The 21932-nt window shown below is 36.2% G+C and overlaps 1 pseudogene; it reads left to right on the forward strand.

Moving 5' to 3' along the window:
• The window catches only part of LOC136835003 (calpain-7-like), a 49617-nt pseudogene extending 27723 nt beyond the window's left edge, over positions 1-21894 (forward strand).
• Positions 21895-21932: the final 38 nt, after the last annotated feature.

Raw genomic sequence — 21932 nt, forward strand, 5'->3', positions numbered from 1 at the left:
AGACTATCTTGCCAATGCTGCCCACTTCATTGCCTACTGCTCTGGTTTGTTAACCATGCTATTCTTACCTGTGCGCTCACTATGCCTAGCACTCGGACTGCTGCTTTTGTGATGACTGTGATTAAAGTGTCCTCCAACTTTAGGGGGCCAGATGATGACAAGGGCATTTTCTGGGTTTTCCTCTTTCAGTAGCGGGGACTTATTTTCAGGAACATAGGAAGAATCGGGAGGAGATAGTTGCAAAACTGTGAGTAATTTAGGTATGGTAGTCTGGTTTGGCCTCAAGTTTTCATTCCTGGACACAGTTTTCCCTTTGTTTATACTTCAGGTGGATTTTACTTAGACAATCTGGCCAAATTTATGTTGGTAGATGGAAATCAGATCAGTGAATCGGAAGTTTGAGAGAGAAGGGGTAACAGATGATTCAACAGGTTTTTAAAGTCTTCTGTTTCTGATTCTGAAGGTGACTAGTGGCTTGGGCCCTTTCACTGATCTCGGTCTCTAACTTTAAGACACAATAGCATACTTCCTTCAGGACTGCGATGGTGGAATTGGTGAGACAGTCCACTGGGATAGGGTACTTTCTTGCCTGGAGAGTGTGATGGGGGATTATTTCACATGGCCATTCATCTATCATCTAGGAAATACCTTTACTTTATCAAGAAGGAGAATTTATCAGTTGTGTGCTGTGTGCTTTGGGCTTTGGTTTATGCAAACCCTGATACCAGTAGCAGCTTGGAGCGCATTGGTCCTGCATGGGTTTGACAAGGTATTTGGATGATTTGCTGGTACTAGCAGAATCAGCACCTATATAAAAAAAAAAAAGAGATCTGAACCACCTTTGCAAGATTGTAATTGCCTGGGTTGAATTTTAGTTTCAAACTTTCTACTTTGGTAATCAATCCAGTCATAAAAATAGACACCTACCAGTTTTGTGCATAGACACCTACCAGTTTTGTGCCTTCCTTTCAAAACAGTTGAAAGTTTGATGTTGGTTATTCACCAGTTTCAATGAGTTCAGAATCCTTCAGCTGAGCTGTTGCAGTCTCTTCTCTAGATCAAGTAGCCTCCTTGGAAAAGTTTGCTCCATGCAACCATTTCCATCTTTGGTCTCTGCACCTGCTGCAGAATCAGCACCTATATAAAAAAGAGATCAGAATCATCTTTGCAAAACTGTAATCTCCTGGGTTGAATTTTAGTTTCAAACCCTCCACTTCAGTAATCAGTCTAGTCATGGAACTAGACACTTACCAGTTTAGTGCCTCCCTTTCAAAACACAATTGAAAGTTTGATGTTGGTTATTCACCAGTTTCATTGATTTCAGAATCCTTCAATCAAGCTGTTGCAGTCTCTTCTAGGTCAAGTAACCTCCTTGGAAAAGTTTGTTCCATACAGCCATTTCCATCTTTGGTCTCTGCAACTGCCGCTGGCAAGGTCCTGGTCAGCCATAAACCAGGCAGAAAGCTTCCCTATAAAAGCTGTAGAAGAGGTACTGACTTATCAGTAGTGGTGGTTTCAGAATCCAGCTCATCCATCAATCAAGGTTCTTCTAGTCTTGAAAGTACCAAATTGCTTCTCCTTCTGGAAATGTCAAATTAAGGTTTGGACGTCTTTTTGTTACACCAACAAGCTTTTTAGAGTTAAAGCTCTTTAAGCTTTTGTTTTCTGTATGCCAGAAAGAATCATATGAATGGTGGCAGACAACACCATGACCATCACTAAACTGCTGAACCATGGAGGCACAAAACCAGTCTTTATGTCATCTGGCAGTGGAAATCTTCATGTGAGCAGAGTAAAAGCAGGTGGAAATAGTCCCAAGGTTCATCCTGGGAAGAACGTGGTAGCAGACTGTTTCAGGGCAGGAAGAACTAGACTCCACCTTTAGAGTGGTCTCTGGAACAAGACATTGCAGAACTCCTTGGAAGCTGTGGGTCAGGCACTGTTTGCCACAAGCCTGAATTATAAACTACCTTTGTGTTGTTTGGCTTAACAAGACCCAGTGGTAAGGAAGTTAGATGCCATGATTCACAACTGGGACAAGCTGGAAGTTTATGCTTCTCCTTTTGTTTGTTTCACCAGGTTCTGCAGAAACTGAGGTCTTCATTTTAGATCAAGATTATTTTAATAACACCTCCATGGCTTCTACAGGAGGGTTTGGTGACCTGACTTTATTAATGGACCACCCTAAGAGGCTAAGCATCTGGTAGAAGCTTTTGAAATAGCCTCACTTTTACAAATTCCACTACTTTATGTGTGGAGACTGTGGAGCAGTGACCTAGGGAGAAAAATTTTCTGTCAGTCACTGCTACTGGAGTAACTTTTTCTGTAAGCCCTCAACCATCAATCTCTGTCAGTACAATTTGTCAAAGTTCATTGGTTGATGTTCTCAGAAAAGCATCAGTCCTCTCAATGCCTCTATACCCTTAATTGCAGATTTATTTCTTCACTTTTGTCTCTGGGAGAACTATTGGTTTTTCACAATTAAGGTTATAAGGCCAGTTTTGCACAGTTTCTCAAACTTGACTATATAGTATTGATGTAGTTGGTTCCCAGGATCTTAAATGGCTGTTTCAACCATTGAGAAGTGAATTCCTTGTGTGATTGTAAGACCCCTGAAATGAGATACAGGTATTTCAATAATTCTTTATTCCATTACCAAAACTTCCTTTGAACCTTTGGATTATACCCCCTTATGACTTACATGTATTTCCATAAAGACTTTTTTCATTGACCCTTTTTTTTCCAGATAAGCGAGCATATTGCATGCTCCTTCAGGCAGTGTCACCCATTATTATGGAGATGTAATCAGCAGTCTATCAGGGTCATTTTGCTGACCCATTCACTATCCCTGTAGTGCTAAGGTTTATCTGTACCCAGTTACAGCTGTTCGTCACAGTGTCTATATGATTAAGAATCTTCAGCTAAACAGTTGCAAACTTTATTTTTACAAATCAGTGGGGGAAGTTTGTCTCAAAGAATACAAACCCATTGAGGCTTTGACAGGTTATTCTTCCAACCTATTTTGTGGTGTCTGAGGAGAAAGTGTCTCAGATAAGAGTGACTTTCATTAAATCAGGCCTGTTTTCTCTTACATTTAAAAGGAATCTTGAGAATTTAGCTTTCCTAAGAGCACAAGCATGGAAGTATCAGTCTATACTAAAAGAAATGCATAAACTATTTTTTATAAGAAAAATGAATTTTTCATTGTATAATGGATATATGTACTTATCATGTATGTGTCCCTCATAATTAATGTTTTTCGTAATTAATGTTCTTATCAAGTTGGAAGAGAGGGTTTACTTATCAGTTCACAGTTTTACTGTTTTCGATGATATAAAATTATGCTTCCTTTAAAATCAGTAATAAAGAGGGAGTGATAACTTGGAAAAATTAACAGTAGTAGAAAAATATGGCTGTTTTTTGTTGTTTATTTTACACTTCACAGGTGTATTGTGATTAATTGTACCAATTAGCTCTACTGAAAAATCTGTCTTATTTTCCATTCCCAGGAAGACCTGCAGTATCTCGTAAAGATGGACTTCAGTTGTCAGGAAAGTCTGAGTATTCAAAAGAGGAAGTGGAGGTCCTCAAGAAGACCTCAAATATAAATGGAAGAGACTACTTGCCTTTTATGTCCATTGATCTGAAAGAAAAATTTGCATATTCCCTACCTTTTAGTGATAAGGATGGTGCCCTTGCTCTGGCTCCCAAGCAAAAGAAAAACTTTGCCAGGTGGGCAAGACCAGAGGATATTTCGAGCAATCCTAAAATGATTGAGGTCATAGACTATTACAGCATTAAGCAGACTTGTGTATCAGATTGTTCCTTTGTTGCTTCCAGTAGCTATCAGTGCCCTCTATGAAAAGAGGTTTAAAAAAGAGACTCATCACTGATATCATCTATCCCAAGAGCCGTAATGGTGACCCAGTGTATAATCCATGTGGGAAGTATATGATTAAGCTTCACATAAATGGAATTCTAGAAAAGTGATCATAGATGATCAGTTACCCCAGGGACATCATGGAGAGTTATTATGTTCCTATTCAACAAATAAGAATGAATTCTGGATATCCTTAGTTGAAAAAGCTTACATGAAAGTGATGGGAGGGTATGACTTTCCGGGATCCAATAGTAACATTGACTTGTATGCCCTCACTGGATGGATTCCAGAACGTGTGTCAGTAAAAGACAAAGACTTCAATAAAGATGCAACCTTTAAGAAGATATTAGACCGCTTCCACCGTGGAGATGTACTCGTTACTATGGCAACGGGTGAGATGAGTGATGCTGCTGCTGACAGAGCAGGCTTAGTGCCTACTCATGCTTATGCTATGTTAGACATAAAGGAGATGAAGGTAAGAGAACTATGTTTTTTTGTTTTTTTCTGAGTAATATGCAAGCCATAATATTTCTTGAGTGCCTAATCAGTTGTTAGTGGTCAGAGTAAGATATTCTGGGTTGACAAAGTATCATGATCCCAAGAATCATTGCAGCTTCTTTTAATTACTAAACAACGACGATTTACACCAGCAATTGAAATATGGGAAATGAATATAAAAAGAAACTATCACAACACTACAACACGTTTATTCACAACCTTATTTACAAAGAAAAGAAGATGTTGGTTCCCCTCAGCTTTCATTCAAAATGATGCAAAACAAAATAAATCAAAGCAGTTATAGATAGAGGGAACAGGTTGGAAGGTAGAGCAATTTTAATATTTAAATGGTGAGTTGGTGGTTATCCTTCATGGCTGGGACTTTAGTTGAAGAGATGATGCTGGCATGGTGCTTCAGGGTTGAAGACGTCACAGAAGGACGGCTGGGGTTTCAGCTGAAGAGATGATGCTGGCATGGTGGTTTCAGGATTGAAGACATCACAGAAAGGGTGACTGCAGGATGCGACAGCAAATGTTTCTCCTAGAATCCAGAGATTGTGCAATTAGAGGGCAAGAAGGGCTGGCGACCCTCCTCGTAACGCAGAGCAGGAAGGCCTTGTCGATTTCTCTTCGTCACTGGTATGTAGGGCTCGCAACTTCACCTCGTCATGTGCATGAAGGGCTTAGAGCTTCTCATCACAAGCAGGAAGGGCTGGCTGCTTCTCTTTGTCTCGGGCATTAAGTGCTTATCGATTCCTCCTCATTACAAGGAGGAAGGTTTTATGGAAATAGGTGTTAAAGTCATCTGAAGGGGAAACTCCTGTAGGAAGTTTGCTTTAGCTGACCTCTGATTGCCTTTGTCTCTATCTGTCTCTATCTGTACTGGGCAGTCTCTTCTGGAAGCTTATATACCACTGTATAGGCAGAGCTAATGATGACAGACAATTGTCACTCCCATATAAGGAGTTTTTTTATTTTCTGCATACTGATTGGCTCCTAAAACCCACCCATTTTCGGTCACACCATAGAAGCTTGTAGAACAAATTTTCTGATGCAGTCTCGATCCAATATTGCACCATTTTACAAAAGCATGGCATGAGACACCAGGTGGTGTTGTTTCCACCAAAAAATTACCACCATGCATTTCTCCAAGAGGATTTCCTGCCATGCCCAAGAGGAGCCATCTTTAACCATGCCAGAATTGCCCATAACCAGAGAATCGCAAGAAAAGACATAATCCTGAATATAGAAATAATTGACGTAACTATGGACAACATACCTGTGCCTCCTGGAAGCATTGCACATTGGGAAGGAGAAACCAGCCCTCAGCATTACGCAGGAAACCTATCTCCTCCCCACGGCCAGCAGAACACCTGCACCGAATGACCCCATAGCGAGCGAGTGAATCAAAATTCTGCATCTGAGGATTGTAATTCTCCCCAGCACTACAATGCCCTTTCGCATGCAAGACGAGCTTCAACATCAACACAGGAATACAGACTCCACCTGAGATGACCTGCCCCAGGCAGCCAATCATAATTCAGCCCGATCGAGATCCCCTATAAATACCGACCTGAGCACCTTGTTTCTCCAGATACTTTTCAACCATGTCCAGAAGATGACCAACGAGATGGTGAAACATATCAAACGTTACCACAACCTGAAAAAAAGAAGAAAAGAATCCAGAATCCAAACTACCAAATGAGACCACGAAGAAATCTACAGATTTTTAACAAAATAATTCAGTAAAAACACTTTCCTCATCTCACTGTCCTCTCCTGGTATAAATATTGGCCAGTTGCTGATGAACATTGCTGAGCCTGAAAAGCAAATTATAAGGAGAATAGAAAAGATCCTCTATAAGATAAATTCATCTCAGAATACAGCCATCCTTTTCAGTAAGACCTGCCTGAAAGAGGGTCTGCTCCTCTCATATACTTCCCTTTGGCTGCATGACCCCACCGCCCCAGTGAGAACCAGGCATGAGAAGCTTTAGGAGGACTCTACTGCAGCGACAGCAGTCGTCCAATAATAATAATAACTAATAATAAAATTATCTCTGCATCTTCTAGAGAAGAACTGCCATTTCCTGATAACAATCAGTGATTATCTTTTTCACTGTGAAATACCCCAGAGGAAGGACTTGCTGTGTGCCTTATGTTACACACTAGATGTGGTAAAGGCTTTTTGCAGCTTCTCGTATGCCTGGCTGCAGTGATTTTTGATTTTTACTCTTTAGCCATTCACTTTGGTCTCCTCTTACCTGGCTGTTCAACTTCTTTAACTTGACCATGTAGTAACTTTTGTTTATTTTTGAACAAGTCATTTGGCCAGGTCATATGGAATCATACAAATGTGCCTCAGTGGTCGTGTTCAGTTGCCAGTAAGTCTGGGGACAGTTTAAAGAGTAAAAATGTGTTGGTGGCTGGAGAAAAAATTCTAATAGTATTTATGGGGAAAAAAATGTGATGGCAAATATGTATGGTACAAGAATAGAAAAAATGAGTGTGAAAAAGAACGTTTTTGGCAGTCTGAATATTTGCCTGGCTGTATTTGGAGAACAGGAAAGGTGGTTTATCCTGGGTGTTGTAAACATAAAAGTAGGAGACAGAGAAAAAGATAGCTTTGTTCATAAGCCTGGAGTTTCAGGAAAAAAGGAGAATGGTGAGTCGTAGGAAATGTGTATAAAAGGGGCTTTGATTCTTGGAAGGACTTTGTGTCCAGAGAATAATACAACTGGGAAAGAGAAAATGGTGTAAAAATCTTACAAAGCATATGAAAGATTTTATTGATGGATATAATGACAAGGGGTGGCTGAAGGTATACAGTTTAATGATCATAATTCAGAAGTTTTAGGAGGGGGAAGGAGGAGGAGAGAAGACTTAGAAACAACAGGATAAGTGGTTTAAAAGAATGGAAGGTCCTTAATATTTGGGAAGCAAGGGTATGTGCAAGGTGGTAAAGTAGTAGTTCAATGTGTGCAGGGGGCTTCAAGGCATAGCCGTGTGTGTAGGTATGCAACACTGTTAATGTTATGAAATAATATGTTTGTTGGTTTACACATGAAAACACCAAATAGCAAAGCAGTGTGACCATTGTCTCTGGAGCCACCTCCTGTTGTGGGGATGGTATAATGTAGGTAGAGGATATGTAAGTCTCTTAGTCTTCCTATAACAGCTGAGATTTTTACTATTCCTCAAGAGAAATACTCATCTTTCTGTCAGTTAAGGCAATTAACAACATTCCCTCAAGTGAGTTTCGTTCAACGGCTAACTTCTCATCTCATGAGCTTTGGCATCTTAACTGCAAAGTAGTTAGCCACCAGATACACTATCCTGATGCTATTGCTTTCCTTTCAGTGTTTACTGAGGCACCTCACAAAAAGAAATTTATTAGGTGAGGAGAAATTGTTTGCCAAAATGTATGTCATTTTTAATTTTGATGAATTGGCTCTTGCTGTGATGCCTATGTCCTTTCTTTTTGGGTAATTAAATTTGATAAAATGATTGAATAAGTACTTATAGCTACAGAAAGTTCTAGTGTATCCTGTGGATGCAGTATGTGAAAGTGCATTTATGTTTTCATATTCCAGGGTAAACGGCTGCTAATGTTGAAAAACCCATGGTCTCATCTCTACGATGGAAAGGCAACTATTCTGAAATGGATAAAGAACACTGGACTCCAGAGTTGTGCAAGTTACTGAACTATGATCCTAAAAGTGCTCAGACTTTTGACAATGGTGTCTTTTGGATTGATTATGACAGTCTTTGTCATTTTTATGATGTCATCTATATGAACTGGAACCCATCACTATTTTCTTACACCTATTGTACTCATGAGTAAGTATTCTTTTGTTAAAAAAGTTTTGCTTTTAAGTAAAGCAGAAAGTTGTTGAGAATGGGCATAGTTGAAGACAAGACCATTTGGGAATTTGGGCAGAAGGGCATTTCATTATGGGAAACCTGTGTGAAAACCTTGTTGATGACAATAAAAATATGAAAATTGGTAATGTGATGATTCAGAAATAAACAGTTCAATATCTGATAATGCACAGATATCCTACAAAGATTAAATAATTATTTTTTGTTGGTGCAACAGGCCTGAAACTTTATGGAAATAATTATGTATTGCTTAACTTTTTGACATAATAACTTTGTAATGAAGCTGTTATGGTCACAGACACTAGTTTATGAATTGCAGACCCTCATGCTTTTGCTTTTACTAAAGTTAATCTTTTTGTCTTTCATTTCTGAAGTATTTGCTTTGTAACTTGAAGGTTATTGAGTCTTGTCCCTTGTAAATATATTTTCATCAAGAATAATAGTAGTGATAGTAGATTCATATAGGTAGGTAGAAGGTCATTCTTCAGACAAGTAAAATTAAAACTTAATCGCTGCATTTAATTTGCATAGTCTTTTCAGTCTTTCTTATAACTTTTCTCTTTGTTACTGCATTCTGCCTGTAACTCTCTATACTCATTGCATCATCATAGATGAATGGGATAAATAATTGGTGGGAATTCTGAAAACATAAAAGATTGCAATAGTCCAAGGTTACAAAGGAAGTCTAGAGCTGGTTATCGAAACAGGCAAAGGTCATTGTCTTGATTCTTTTGTTTCTTATTGGCCATGTTTCACTCAGGCCTTACTGAGCATGATTACGCGAGAAGATGGAAGTAGACTGATATGCAATGGTGGGGCTGGCTCTTTATATACCAGGTGGTCGGCAGGGTGCAGGATGCTTACAGGTTGCTGCTTGGCTGAGATTAAAATCTCATGGTTTTCTCATAAGCCAATTTCTTAGCATTGATGGTTTTGTTGTTGCAGCCATGCTGAGTGACAGGATTGGTGCTGACCGCCTACTTTTCTCATCCGCTGGTTTTCCTGCAAACATTTTTGCTGTTTGAAAGGTGGCTCACAGTTTCTTGGCCACACTTATGTTGTTCGCATTTCGGGGATACTTGCTATGTTCTCCTGTTGGTGTTAGTAATTACCAGACATGGCCCTTATCAAGTCCTGGTTGGAAGGGCACCTGTCAGTGTACAGTTGGAACAATTTCTGTGTTGTTTTCTGGAAGGGCCTCTTGCTGGATTAGGAGTGCCTCAAGCAACATTAGGCACCTTGCATCCAGGGCATTTCAGATTATTTCAATATTTTTCATGATGGTGTCTTGTCATATTGTCAGTTTGGTGTGTCTTGCATTTGGTTCTTTATTACCCCTTCTTGTGCATGGCAAGAGATCTTCTTTGCTAGCTTTATTGAAGTCATACCCGTGTATGAGCCAGGACATCCATGGATGGGACATTTGAGTGGGTATACTGCTGTGGTCTGTAGCAGACCAAGGAGGAGAAATAGGATGAGTAACCACTCCCACACTGGAGCAAACCCAGTCATACTGGACAGTTGGGTTACAACAGCAGAAATACCTCCCTGCTCCCCCCCCCCTCCTCAGTCAGTATAACCAAGGAGAAACCAGTGTCTTAGGATGCAAACATTACAGGGAAAATGCCTGCCATTACAAGAGACCAGTGACAATTTGACCCATCCAGACTTATGCTAATTTTAAACCAGCACCCCCTCTTCCAATACCTGTGCATCACCTATTTGTTTTTTTTTCCCCCTTTTTTTATGGATGACTGACTATGTGTACATTGACATGTAAGAGTAAAAAAATAAAAACCAATGAAAGTATGGGCCCCAACTTCTAAGGACATGAGTGCTACAGCAAAACGCCCACCATCGCAAGTGACCAATAACAGTTTGACCTGTCCAGACTTCTATTAACCTTAAATCAGCTCTCTGTTATGAATGCCTGTATGCCACTGTAACTTCATTCATTCTCTTTGCAGATGATTACCTGCATGTGCATTAAAATGTACAGGTAAAAAAGTGAACAGTGAAATTAGGATTTTTTTATGTCCTTTGAAATTTATTATCTCATCTGCCTGCTGATGAAGATATAACAAGAAAAATAGAGAAGATTGTATAAGTTGAATCTGTTGAAACAGCTTTTTTTCCATAATGATAAATGATAATAACTAATTTATAAAACTCATGTTATAGGGACTTGGTCAGCTGGAGCAGGCCCAGTACGAGACTTGTATAACATAGGAGAAAACCCTCAGTACTCTTTGGATGTGCAGTCATCTGGTGGGGCTGCTGTTTGGGTACTTCTTACTCGTCACATCACAGAAATAGAAGACTTCAGAAACAACAAAGAATATATTACACTTCTTGTATATAAGACTGGAGGCAAGAAGGTGTTTTATCCATGTAAGTAACAACAATAAATTTTTAATTACTACTGATGATAAAGTAAAATCTGATTTAATCAGAGGGAATTTGGCTTAAAGGACCTCACCATTGCATGATTAAGAACATCATGATTTGTCAGTGTAAATAAGTGTTAAGTAAAAGGGCATAAATTCCTTGAAATCTTTACACAAAGTTATTTTACAAATAACTGTTTTTGTTGAAATGTGTCCATTTAAACCATTTTTTTCTAAGTGCCAGTAATTTCTAACTAAAAGGTTAACGGTTTTGGAAGATTATGCATTGTTCAGATAATTGTGAAGTCTCTTGGTGGCTGAGGTTAGATGTTTCGTAAAGGCCACTTACTTCATGATTAAATTGTTTTAGTTATATTATTCACTATTTTTCTCTAGCTACTTTAGTGATTTCCTGTGTTTTTAGAAAAGCTTGTTTACCTTTATGTATGTAGTTTTGTACAAAACATCAAAAAGTAATTTCCATTTTACTGTTTTATTATAGATAAAATTTTATTTTTTATGATTCTTTTGACTATGCAAGTTTTATGGAGATTAACTATACAAAATGTGACATGTGCCCAATTACAGTATGTATATATTAGAAATATGAAGAGTAGCTATCAGTGCTGTCAAGTATGATTATTAGGTCTCAGTAAGTACTATCCAGTTTTGTTGACAAATCTTGTCTTGTGTTTGATTTCAGTTGATCCAGCACCTTATATTGATGGCATCCGTATCAACAGTCCCCATTATTTGTGTAAGATGGTATTGAAAGAAGCTGGCACACATAAGTTTACACTTGTTGTGTCTCAGTATGAAAAGCATCTTACCATTCATTATTCTTTACGAGTGTATTCAACATGTCCATTCAATCTCCACAAAATCAAGAATTACTGCAAACACAAGCATGAGGTATGGTTACATAAAGAAATTTTTCTAGTCACATAGTCTTGCAGTCTAGTAATCTTCATTTATTATTTCCTATAATTATATTATGTTCAGTTGACTGTAGTTGTTATGTTATAGGAGACACTGCAATATTGTGAAGGACATCACTTACCTGCTTTATGTTCAGCATTGCTTGTGTAGTCCCCTGTGTGGCATAAGTCAGAGGAAACTCCATCCTCTGAGCTCTTTTCTGATACTGTACCATGTTAAGCCATTTACTAAACTTTGGTTAATTGAATGTGTTGTGAACTTTCAAGTGAATTCTGAATAACTGTGCCTTGATTAGTAAACTGGTTAGTGTGTTAGGTTGTGTTTAAGCGCTTGAATTTTAATGAATATTATGAAAAATGTCTGCTAAGTGTAGAACAAGTTAGTATGGAGTGGTGGGTAAGTAGAAGAAAGTGCACAAGAACGTGTGTTCCTGCTCATCCCAACTCCTTTCTGCCTTTGACATTGGTGCAAAGAGCCTCTCCTTGTCTGTTCTTTCCAAGTTTGTTGTTGCCCTCTGTGATAATCTTCACCCAGTATGAGTCACCTACAAACCCTGGCAGACCTTTCATCTCTTGCATTGATATTAGAGCTTTTAGTTTTTAATGATGATGATGAATAGCTTTATTGCACTCTAAGGGAAAGGGTAGCAGGTAATTATATACTGCTTTACCTGGTTTACATATGGATTATGATGAGTACAGAATGTTGTCATAAATTTGATAGTTATTTCTGTTCTATCCTAATCTACATTTTTAGAGATTTATGTTTGTTTGATATTTTTGTAAAATAGGGGATATTAAAAAAATTCTTTCTGCTGGATGACTGGGTTGTCCATTTATGATTGTTGAGCATAACCTTTTACCATATTTTACATGGTGAATGCAGTTTTGGTTTGCTGTGCATTACAGTATTTCCCTTTATGGTTTGTCATGATGGATTCCAGTTGAACTCATGACTAGGACCAACTGTACAGTGTTATGATTTTCATTTTGACTCTATACTGTAGTCTTGATAAAACTTTCATGTGATCATTTAGGATCAGTTATAGTTTGGTCTTTGCAAAAGTTACTGTTATCATCAGGCATTATTTTTATGTTTTCTTGTTTCAGATTACTGGCCGATGGAGTGGTGCTAATGCAGGTGGGTGTCCTAATCATCCTGCAACATACAAGAACAACCCTATGTACCAATTCAGAGCAGATACTGATCTCCAAGCTGTTAGAATTGAATTGAAGGCACCGAAGGAAGTACAAGTAAGACTGAACATATCAACCTTTCAGTAATGAGAACATTTGATGTAATTCTTTCTAAAACTTAGGTTTCATTTTACTTAAAACATATTTTATATCTGCATACATTTGTAACTGTAGGTTGATAGAAGCTAGTCAAGAGAGTGGTGAAATTAGCCCTTTTTCTTATAAGAGCCAAGTGTATACGTTTTGTACTCTCATTATGCTTCCTGGCTGTACACTGTAGAGATATGAGTATGATATACTCAGATTATGTTTTCCATCTATTATGATATTCTACACCTACTCTTCATCCCTAATGCAGTGTTTCCTCATTATGAATAAGCTCCAACCATAGCTTGAAAAGCAGAATGATACTAGCCCAGTTGCTCCAACAACGGAAGCAGCCTGATATGAAAAAATGAATTAGATTAAGAATAAATTATTTACAGTATTATAGATAGCAAAGCAAATTAAACTGTTAAAAACAAACTATGAAATGAAACTCAAGTGAGTCAGCTCAAGAAAAAACATTTGCTGTCAGTCTGAAATTCTGAAGTTCCAATAATTCAACTACTTGAACAGGAATATCATTCCATTATTCCATTATATGGAACAAAAATAGTAAACTGTGTGGTATTAAACCTTACAAAAGAAAAAATGCTAGACTTAGAATTAACTGTATATCTTGAGCTACACGAAGGATGGTCTGGTCTTGGAAGATCTGAATACAAAGGATGGTCAGACTCATGAATGATTCTAATAAGTATCTACAGTAGGCTAATTGAATGAGGGTGGCAGATATATATTAATAATACCAAGATCTTTATCAAATATTTAATGAGAGTCAGGTTTATATCCAACACCGTAAGATGTGATTCAGGAGCTGAAGACCAGACCAGGGAACAATATTCAAAGCATGACAGATTAAAAGAATCTTAAGATTTCCTTAGGATAAGTAGATCTCCAAAAAGCTTGAAAGACAGTTAATATACAGCACATCTGAAAATTATCCAGTGGTTGACAGATAGTTAAATTGTGTTTGTAATTACCTTTCGGAAACACATCAGTTTTTAGAGCTGATCTTGACCCTTCATTAGTGTTACATGGTCAGCCACAAAATGAATGTCTGGACTCTAATAAAAATCTCAATTAAAAGAATACTTAGCAATGATATTCACTTCTTTAAGGAGAGAAATTTGTCAGGATGTCCACAGTTGGTATGTTGTGATTCTTGAGATATAACAATGAGGATGCAAGTGTAGGTGTTAAGTTGAATGCTGTTTGAAGCAGAATCTTTCATATATGTCTGGAATGATGGCAAAAGCAAGTTCTATTTAGGTGGAGACAGGAGAGGAATCTCAGAATTGAACATTTTTTTATGCCAACATATAGTACATGAGATAAGCTTGTTGGTGTTGGTAGGGATACCATTCAAAATAAATTTTTCTCTGAATAAGTAACATGTTCCCTAGCATGCTGTTTAGACTATCTCTCTGAAGAAGAGTCATGTTCACTAGCATGCTCTTAGACTAATGTTGTTATATCTTAAAAATGCTACACCTTGGCCATTTTTAGTCTCAGTCTTATTCAAATACACGATGATATTTACTGAATATTATTTGGTAAGAAGCTACTGAAAATAACATCCGAGATTTTGTGAGCTACCTGGGGACCAATTAAGTTATGTGCTGAGTAATACCAGCGAATCTTCGCTGCCAGTCAGAGCATGAGTTTCTCCTTCTGCCAATCAGCGGTCAGCATGCACTTGAACCTGCTGACCATCTTATATATAATGAGCAGAGCTCACCACAAAAGACAGTCTACTCTCATCTTTCAGCATGAACATACTCATATCTTGAGAGGAATGGGTCCTGGAACTGTTGAGGATGATTTTCTCTTGAAGAAGGGCAGAAGATGAACTCCATGTTTCAGTTATCATCGCAGTTACATGGCAGTGCAGCATTCCTAAATAAAACTGTCCCAGCTTACAACTATTTATTTCTCTAAAGAATGACGATCATTGGAAAGTTACTGGCAGAGTGCAGAAACCCTGAAAATGTATTTGATAGAAAAATAGAAAAATTCCATACAAATTGAATGCAGGTGATGCAGCTCTTATAATAATAATAAATAATAATAATAATAATAATAATAATAATAATAATAATAATAATTATTATTATTATTATTATTATTATTATTATTATTATTATTATTATGATGCTGATGTTCATGTTTTACATTTCATCTGCAGATTGGATTTGAAGTCATATGTGTGGAAGCCAAAAATACCCAAGCAAGTGGATACTTTTCGAAAAAGCAGTCAGGAGCCTATAGGTAAGTACAAAATAGGATCTGTGTGAGGTCTTAGAATCTGTGACTGATTATAAACAAGTTTCCAGTCATAACACAGACAGTACAAGACTTTCATGACTTATCTGAATATTTAGGTATAGATGGTTTCTTTGACTACCTTCTGGACAAAAAGTTATTTCCTAGCAAACTGGTAGTTGTGAAATGATCATATCACATTGTATGACTTCCATAGGAAGTCATACAATGTGACATGATCATTTTCTCTAGCAAAATGAGATTTGATTGCTACACAATAGTAGCACTTTAATTACTTTTAGTTTACTGTACCAATTTTCCTCGATTTTTGTCTATTTGGGCAACCCCAATCACCTTATATTGCATTAACTGAAATATGGTCCCCATCTATGTATAGTCCATTCAGTGTTCCTTTCATTGAACCCCTGTGAATTACAAAGTACTGCTGTGGATTAATTAGTTTAGTTTTCTCTCTCTCTCTCTCTCTCTCTCTCTCTCTCTCAGGCAGCTAAACAAAAACAGTATCTTTTTTGATTTGTCATGAAAAGGGCTTAGATGCACAGTATAATGAATTAAGACAGTAACTGAAACTGAAGGGTTATCATTAATTTTAAGGGGTAAATTTGTTTCAAGTAGTCATTAGAAGTTAGTATAAAATGTGCCCTGAAATGTTATGCTGACATATACTTTGGTTATGGTCTTCCTTTTATTAGCGACATGAAAATGATAGCGTTCCTTGTAGGAGAAGAGTACTGTATCTCTCTTGCACTCTGGTCGCAAGCTAAAAGGCCCAGAGAGCTAAATCTTTCATGTGTACATTTTAGAATCCAAAAAATTGACTTCAATTAGAGCAGAAAATTTTAAATGTTTTATATAATAAATTTAAGCATTATTTTTCTATTTTCCAGGTCAGGTTTTGTTGTACTAGAGATTCTTGATGTGGTGTCAGGAGTCTATAACGTTATTCCTAGTACATTCTATCCCAACACAGACGCTCCATATTTTCTTAATGTTTATTCTTCGTCCAGCTTGAAAGTTAACAAATTGAAATAGGTTCTATACATATATGTAGAATAATTGGTAGGTTATAGATTTGTAAGTTTGACCTTTGATTGCTTGTGACAGTTGATTACCATTATATTTTTACTGACTGATAGAGTGATGTCATCTTGTAGCTGAGCAGTTTCTGGTTTTACTCTCATATTTTACAACAGAATCATTATTGAATATTTTACATTAGGGTTAAATGTGAAATGAGTTCTCAAACTTTTTAGTTTTGTGCATTTTCAACCTGAATTTCCATCTGGTCTGAGTCTTCATCCATGGCCCTTTGTTCATGATTATCTGTGTCATCCTAGTGCTCTTTGTCTTTACAGTACTACTATAAGGAACTATATTTTTGCTACGTGCTCTTTTTTGAATCTTATCACTTGCTCAAACCATTTCAGATCTTGGGAAAAATATAAGAATTTTTTTTTCCCCCTCAAAATTCATCGTAAAAAAGAATTGAACTTTACAACTACACCAGTCTTTGTTCCTAGACCATCAGAAAAAATTATCAGCCCTGAGGTGTTTAGCAAGTCTTAGGAAAATAGATATTATTGTATTCATGAATGTGATAGAGTACATAATGTTTTCATGCCAGAATGATTTGCATAAATATTTCCTGAAAGCTTATATATTCAGTTCCCATAGTTTAATATATTAATACTTGAAGAATAGTTTTTTCTTCACTATGAGGACAGTATATAAACAGTGAGTCAGTATTTATGAATAATACTGAAATTATCATGCTCAGGAAAAAAATTAGTTTTATTGTTGAGAAATATTTTGTAAAGTTTTATAACTTGAAGGCCCTTTGAGGAAATGCATTATAATTTGTAAAATGTAAATAGGGGTCAAAACAAGTCAGTAGTGAGGAACTTGATTCGTGAAGAAAAATTATTTGTTTATATTTTTTGTTCTGTTTTTTATGAAGATTTTATTTCTTTCACTTCCTAGAGATCACTTCATTTCTTTCTCTAGAGTAGAGTATGGCTGACAAATTCTGTATCAGAAAGGAATATATGTTTTTACAGCAAAAAACTAAGGTGTTTTTACATATCAAATAGTTTTTGGGCACAGTTACAGTAAACCTCTTGGGAAATCAAGATGCCCTCAGTGGGCTTGTTCACCAGTGATTATCATGCAACCACTTCCAGTGTGCCTTGTCCTGCACACTGTAGATTGTACTAAAGGATTTTTGTAGCACCCTTTTGGCATCTTGCTATATTGCTTTCTGCCCACATTTCTTCCTCTTGTTATCTTAGCTGTCCAACTTCTCTAACTTTACCTCCCAATTTTCACCAATTTTATGAAATAATCCAACAAGAATTTACAAATGGATGATGGTTGTCTTGTGATACTAATTTATGATTGTAATAATATCTAGATGACACCTGGTTCCCAGTTGCAATATCACTTCCAACAAAATATGAAGAGAAGAACCTAAGTTATTCACACTGGTTATTATGGTATCCAATCCAAGCTACTTATCATTAAACTTGAGGTAACAATTTGAAACTATAGAAAAAAATGAAGAATTATGTTTTGGTGACATTGACCTTATTTTGGTTACAACTTACACTTTTAGACATGTTCCTGAGAAATGAGTTAGTAGACAAAGAAAGGATAATTATGAGACTCGCTGCAAAGGCTCAGCGTGACTAGATGGCACAAACTAAAGAGGTATGAGGATTGACTTATCAGCAAAAGCATGAGTAGGAGGGGAGGTAGTTACAAAATATTCTTCAGAAAAAGCCATAAAGGACTGGATAAAAAAAAAAAAAAAAAAAAAAAAAAATCTGTAGTCTCACAATTTCATCTATTTATGAGGATTTAGTAGTCTGACAATAATGTACATTTTCAAGCTCCTAGTAATTTGTTGGTAAGTGTATGCTAAATTTATTAATATCAGTTACTAATTTTAGCCCAGCCCATTCATGCACTGCCAAGTGCCATTGTTAAATAATAGAAGGCTGTCATTTACCTCTTTGAGTTTTATTAATTGGTTTTAATATTTTGAAACTTAAAGATTAATGTTTGGTGCATGAATATTCTTTTTATCATCTTGGATTGACACACTAAATTATGACAGTAAACAGATGCATATTCATGTATCTGAAGGAACTGAAACATTACCAGACAATTGCAAATCCAGACCATTGCTCTCTAACCAGTAGTCCAAATTTGAGTCATGTGTGAAAGCAAATTTCAAAATTGATCTGTAAAGTTTGCTACAATTCTCAGTTACACTGATAGATATCCTTGCTGAGTACTGTGCATTATGGTAAGAGGTTGTGACCAAGAACATTACTGTTATACAATAGTCTGACCAGGGTTTTGCATTGCATATTTTCTCGTATAGTGCTGGCTTGATTAAACATTCTAAAATGAAGAGAAGAGTGTGAAGAGTGTAGATTAAGAGTAAAGGAAGATAAAGGAGTTGCACAAGTAAAATACAGAATTAATTACTTCTGGAGCTAAAGTGCTGTAGAGGCCTGTTGATGCTACTCAGTGCACCCAAGACAAAGTGCACTCCAGGCAGGAACCCTCTATAGGGTTGGTTGAACCTGCAGTTCATACTCATTATCAAGACTTTGGCTACTCACAAATCCCAGGGTGTTTAAGTTATGTATGAATCTTTTGATGACTTTGGACAAAGAGACTGAGAAGAATTATTTTAGCCACAGATAAGCTCTTGTTATGTCAGTGGAAACTTAAGTCAAATATTGAAGGAAGTGTGTGCTCCTCCTGAGCAGTCTTATGTTCTATCTATTTTTATGTCCTGTTATCCAGGTTAGTGGTTGTTCAACCTTCATTGTTTGTTTGTTGATTCATAGCATTTATATCACATTCTTATTCCTGTATCATTATTGTCTATAGCATTTCTGTGAAATTTTCATCTTTATTTAATCTGAGGAAATGTCGCAAATTTTTATTTTAATTTAGTGGCTTTTGCCCAACCTTCATGGTATCTCTTCATTAATAAGGCAGTTGAATGGAATACAGTTAGGAATACATAATAATTGTAGCTTCTAGATGTCTATGATGTGCTCTCTAGATTAGATTCATGTAATTTTATATCTGTCTTGAACCTGTGTACCTTTATTGCCTTTCTTTGTTCTGTTCATGTTTAATTTTCTTCATTAGGCTGTCATGTTTTTTTCAAAATTCGAGAAAGTTCAAGTCCAGAGATTTTATTGAATGAATTTTGACCTTTGTTCATGTGTATTTAAATTCATTATTATATATTTTCTGTATCTGCTATTATTTGTGATATTATTGTTTAGTTCTCTTGTATAATTTTTGATTGTGTAACTAGTTTATTATGTGAATTTATATTTAAGTGATTGTTAGCTTGTTATTCATATTTTTAGCTGCTGTTGGTAGTTCTGATCTAAGACGTGTACATGAATATCGTACTTGGGGCCATAGAAGTACTATACCATGACCATTATTGCTGGTTAGCTTATTCATACAACGAAGTATGGCTAAAAATCTTTCATGTGTGACTTCGTGCTTGAGTTTGAGGAAGGTCAAGATTTATAGAGCCAAATAAGGCTGATCTTGGACTTGACTGGATAGTATACTCTATAACTTTTAGTAATCTCTGCATCTGTGAGCTCAAAAGTACAGTTGCAGATAAGATGTTAACATCTCTTGCAGATTTGATAGGAATCAGTATCTTAGTATATGGAACGTTTTCACTATTTACAAACTATTTCCCTATGCCGTATAGTATATATAATAATATTTAGCTACACTGTATTTTTTCATAATATCCATAATACTGAAGTCATCCCCTTTGACAAGTGCTATATTTACATACGTTTTTATATCTAAAGATTTGTAGGTTATGCAAGGCATATTATCATGAATCACATACATTATGATACTGCATCACAATACAACCTAAGTGTTCACATTGAGGACTTGAGTATTGTATTAGAAAATCTTTTTTGAAGTTTCTCTCACAAGTCATTGCTTCTCTTAATTGAAAATGTGCATTTATTTATAGCTTTTTTCTTTAACTAGGATATTTCAGCCCCTGTGGCTTAGTAGAGCAAAACTCCAAAATCTGTTAAGCATGAGATCAGCAAAAGGAACTTTTTGGGGAACCCACTGAAGAAATTATTGTTTAACCTGACAACTATAATTGAAGCCCAATCTAATTTGCACCTAGGTCAGGGACTTTTAAATACCAAGCTGTCTGTGGGACCAGGGATTTTGATTTAAAATCATTACCAAACTCCCATAGTTTTGGTTAACATCCTGAAGTGGTTTGATGCCTCAACAGTATATTCTGCATTAAAGGAGAATGTAGAGAAAATGAAAAATCCTAACATTTTAACCCTTCATACATGAAGTTCACTTAAAAATTCCTTAGCTGTACACTTTGTGAACTTTACAACTTGGGTCCAGGTTTTCCCAGTATCTTCAAATGAAGCTCCCAGGCTTTTAAAAGTTTTCCATCTAGCTACCCTGTCTCAGGTACAGTTTTATTGGAAGCTTCATTCAAAGCTCACAGACTTCATTATTACATGTATTTGCTTAGGCTACGTGATGTTATGAAGTCTTTCAAATTTCATATTCAGTCCCCTGGCCTTATTGGTGTTAAGTTGGAAAATTGATTTTGCTGTTAAAAAATAAAAAGATCTAGAAGATTTGGGATTTGCTTCATACAGTTTCTCCTCAGTTAGCCAAGAAAATGCTGTTTATGTATTGTCCGGTTTACGCACCCTTATGGTCTACAGGAAATCTGTTTTAATATCAGTTTTAGTCTTGAAGGTTAAAGATTAGAAGTTGAACCAGACTTACAAGGAAGTTGGGAAATACACAAGAATATGATGCCGTAGTTTACAACCAGTATCCTGTTAAAAGACTTAGTTCTAACTCTTATCTTGAAATTTATCACATGCTGACAATAATTATTATTGTTGTTTTTGGTCATTACATATTGTTAGTTACAGAGAGCTATTTAGGGCCCACTCAGCTTTCATCAGTGGAAGAATGATAGTGAGAACTGAGTTAGCTTTCAATGATATTTTAAGAAGTTGGTATTATTATATTATTATTATAATTTTTATTGTTATAAAAGCAAAGTTAGTGTGATATATAATCTGAAGGAAGTATTAAAGAGGGTTGATAATGCTGTGGAAGGAGACTAAGTAAATATCATAAAAAAAACCCTGGCTGTGCTTGTACCAGGAGTTTAAGAGTGGGGCCAACTGTGTATATAGTTCTCATGTAAATTTCATTTAAATCTTAAATATCAGAAAGTTTTAAGTCTTGGTTGAAAACACAGTTCGTGCCATAAAACTAATCATATTTTCATATATGTGTACTGGACTTTTAGAATAACTGTATTAGATTTTTTGTTTGGAAATTGAAAATGAAGAGTAAGTTTCCTAAGAGGCAAGGAAAATGAATTATGAAGGAAACCTTGATAAATGATGATAACTACTTCCCAGTGATGTTTTGAAATAACAGGTAAACGGTAACACTACAGAACTGTAGTTGGGCTTGATTGTTTGGAAGATTTATGCAACTGAATAATTTCCACTGTGATATAAGGTGTTTGTAGGTTTTCATTGCATGGTATGCTACTGTTGAAGCGGATTCCAATCCATCCATATTTATTGTATACCTTTGATCATGTAAATGTACTTATTTCTATATTGTTCAATAAAATTTTTATATAATAATTACTGTGTGGAATTTTTCTTCTTCAGTTTTAAGTATT

The sequence above is a fragment of the Macrobrachium rosenbergii genome, chromosome 54, assembly GCF_040412425.1.
Source record: "Macrobrachium rosenbergii isolate ZJJX-2024 chromosome 54, ASM4041242v1, whole genome shotgun sequence".
Taxonomy (NCBI): Eukaryota; Metazoa; Arthropoda; class Malacostraca; order Decapoda; family Palaemonidae; genus Macrobrachium; species Macrobrachium rosenbergii.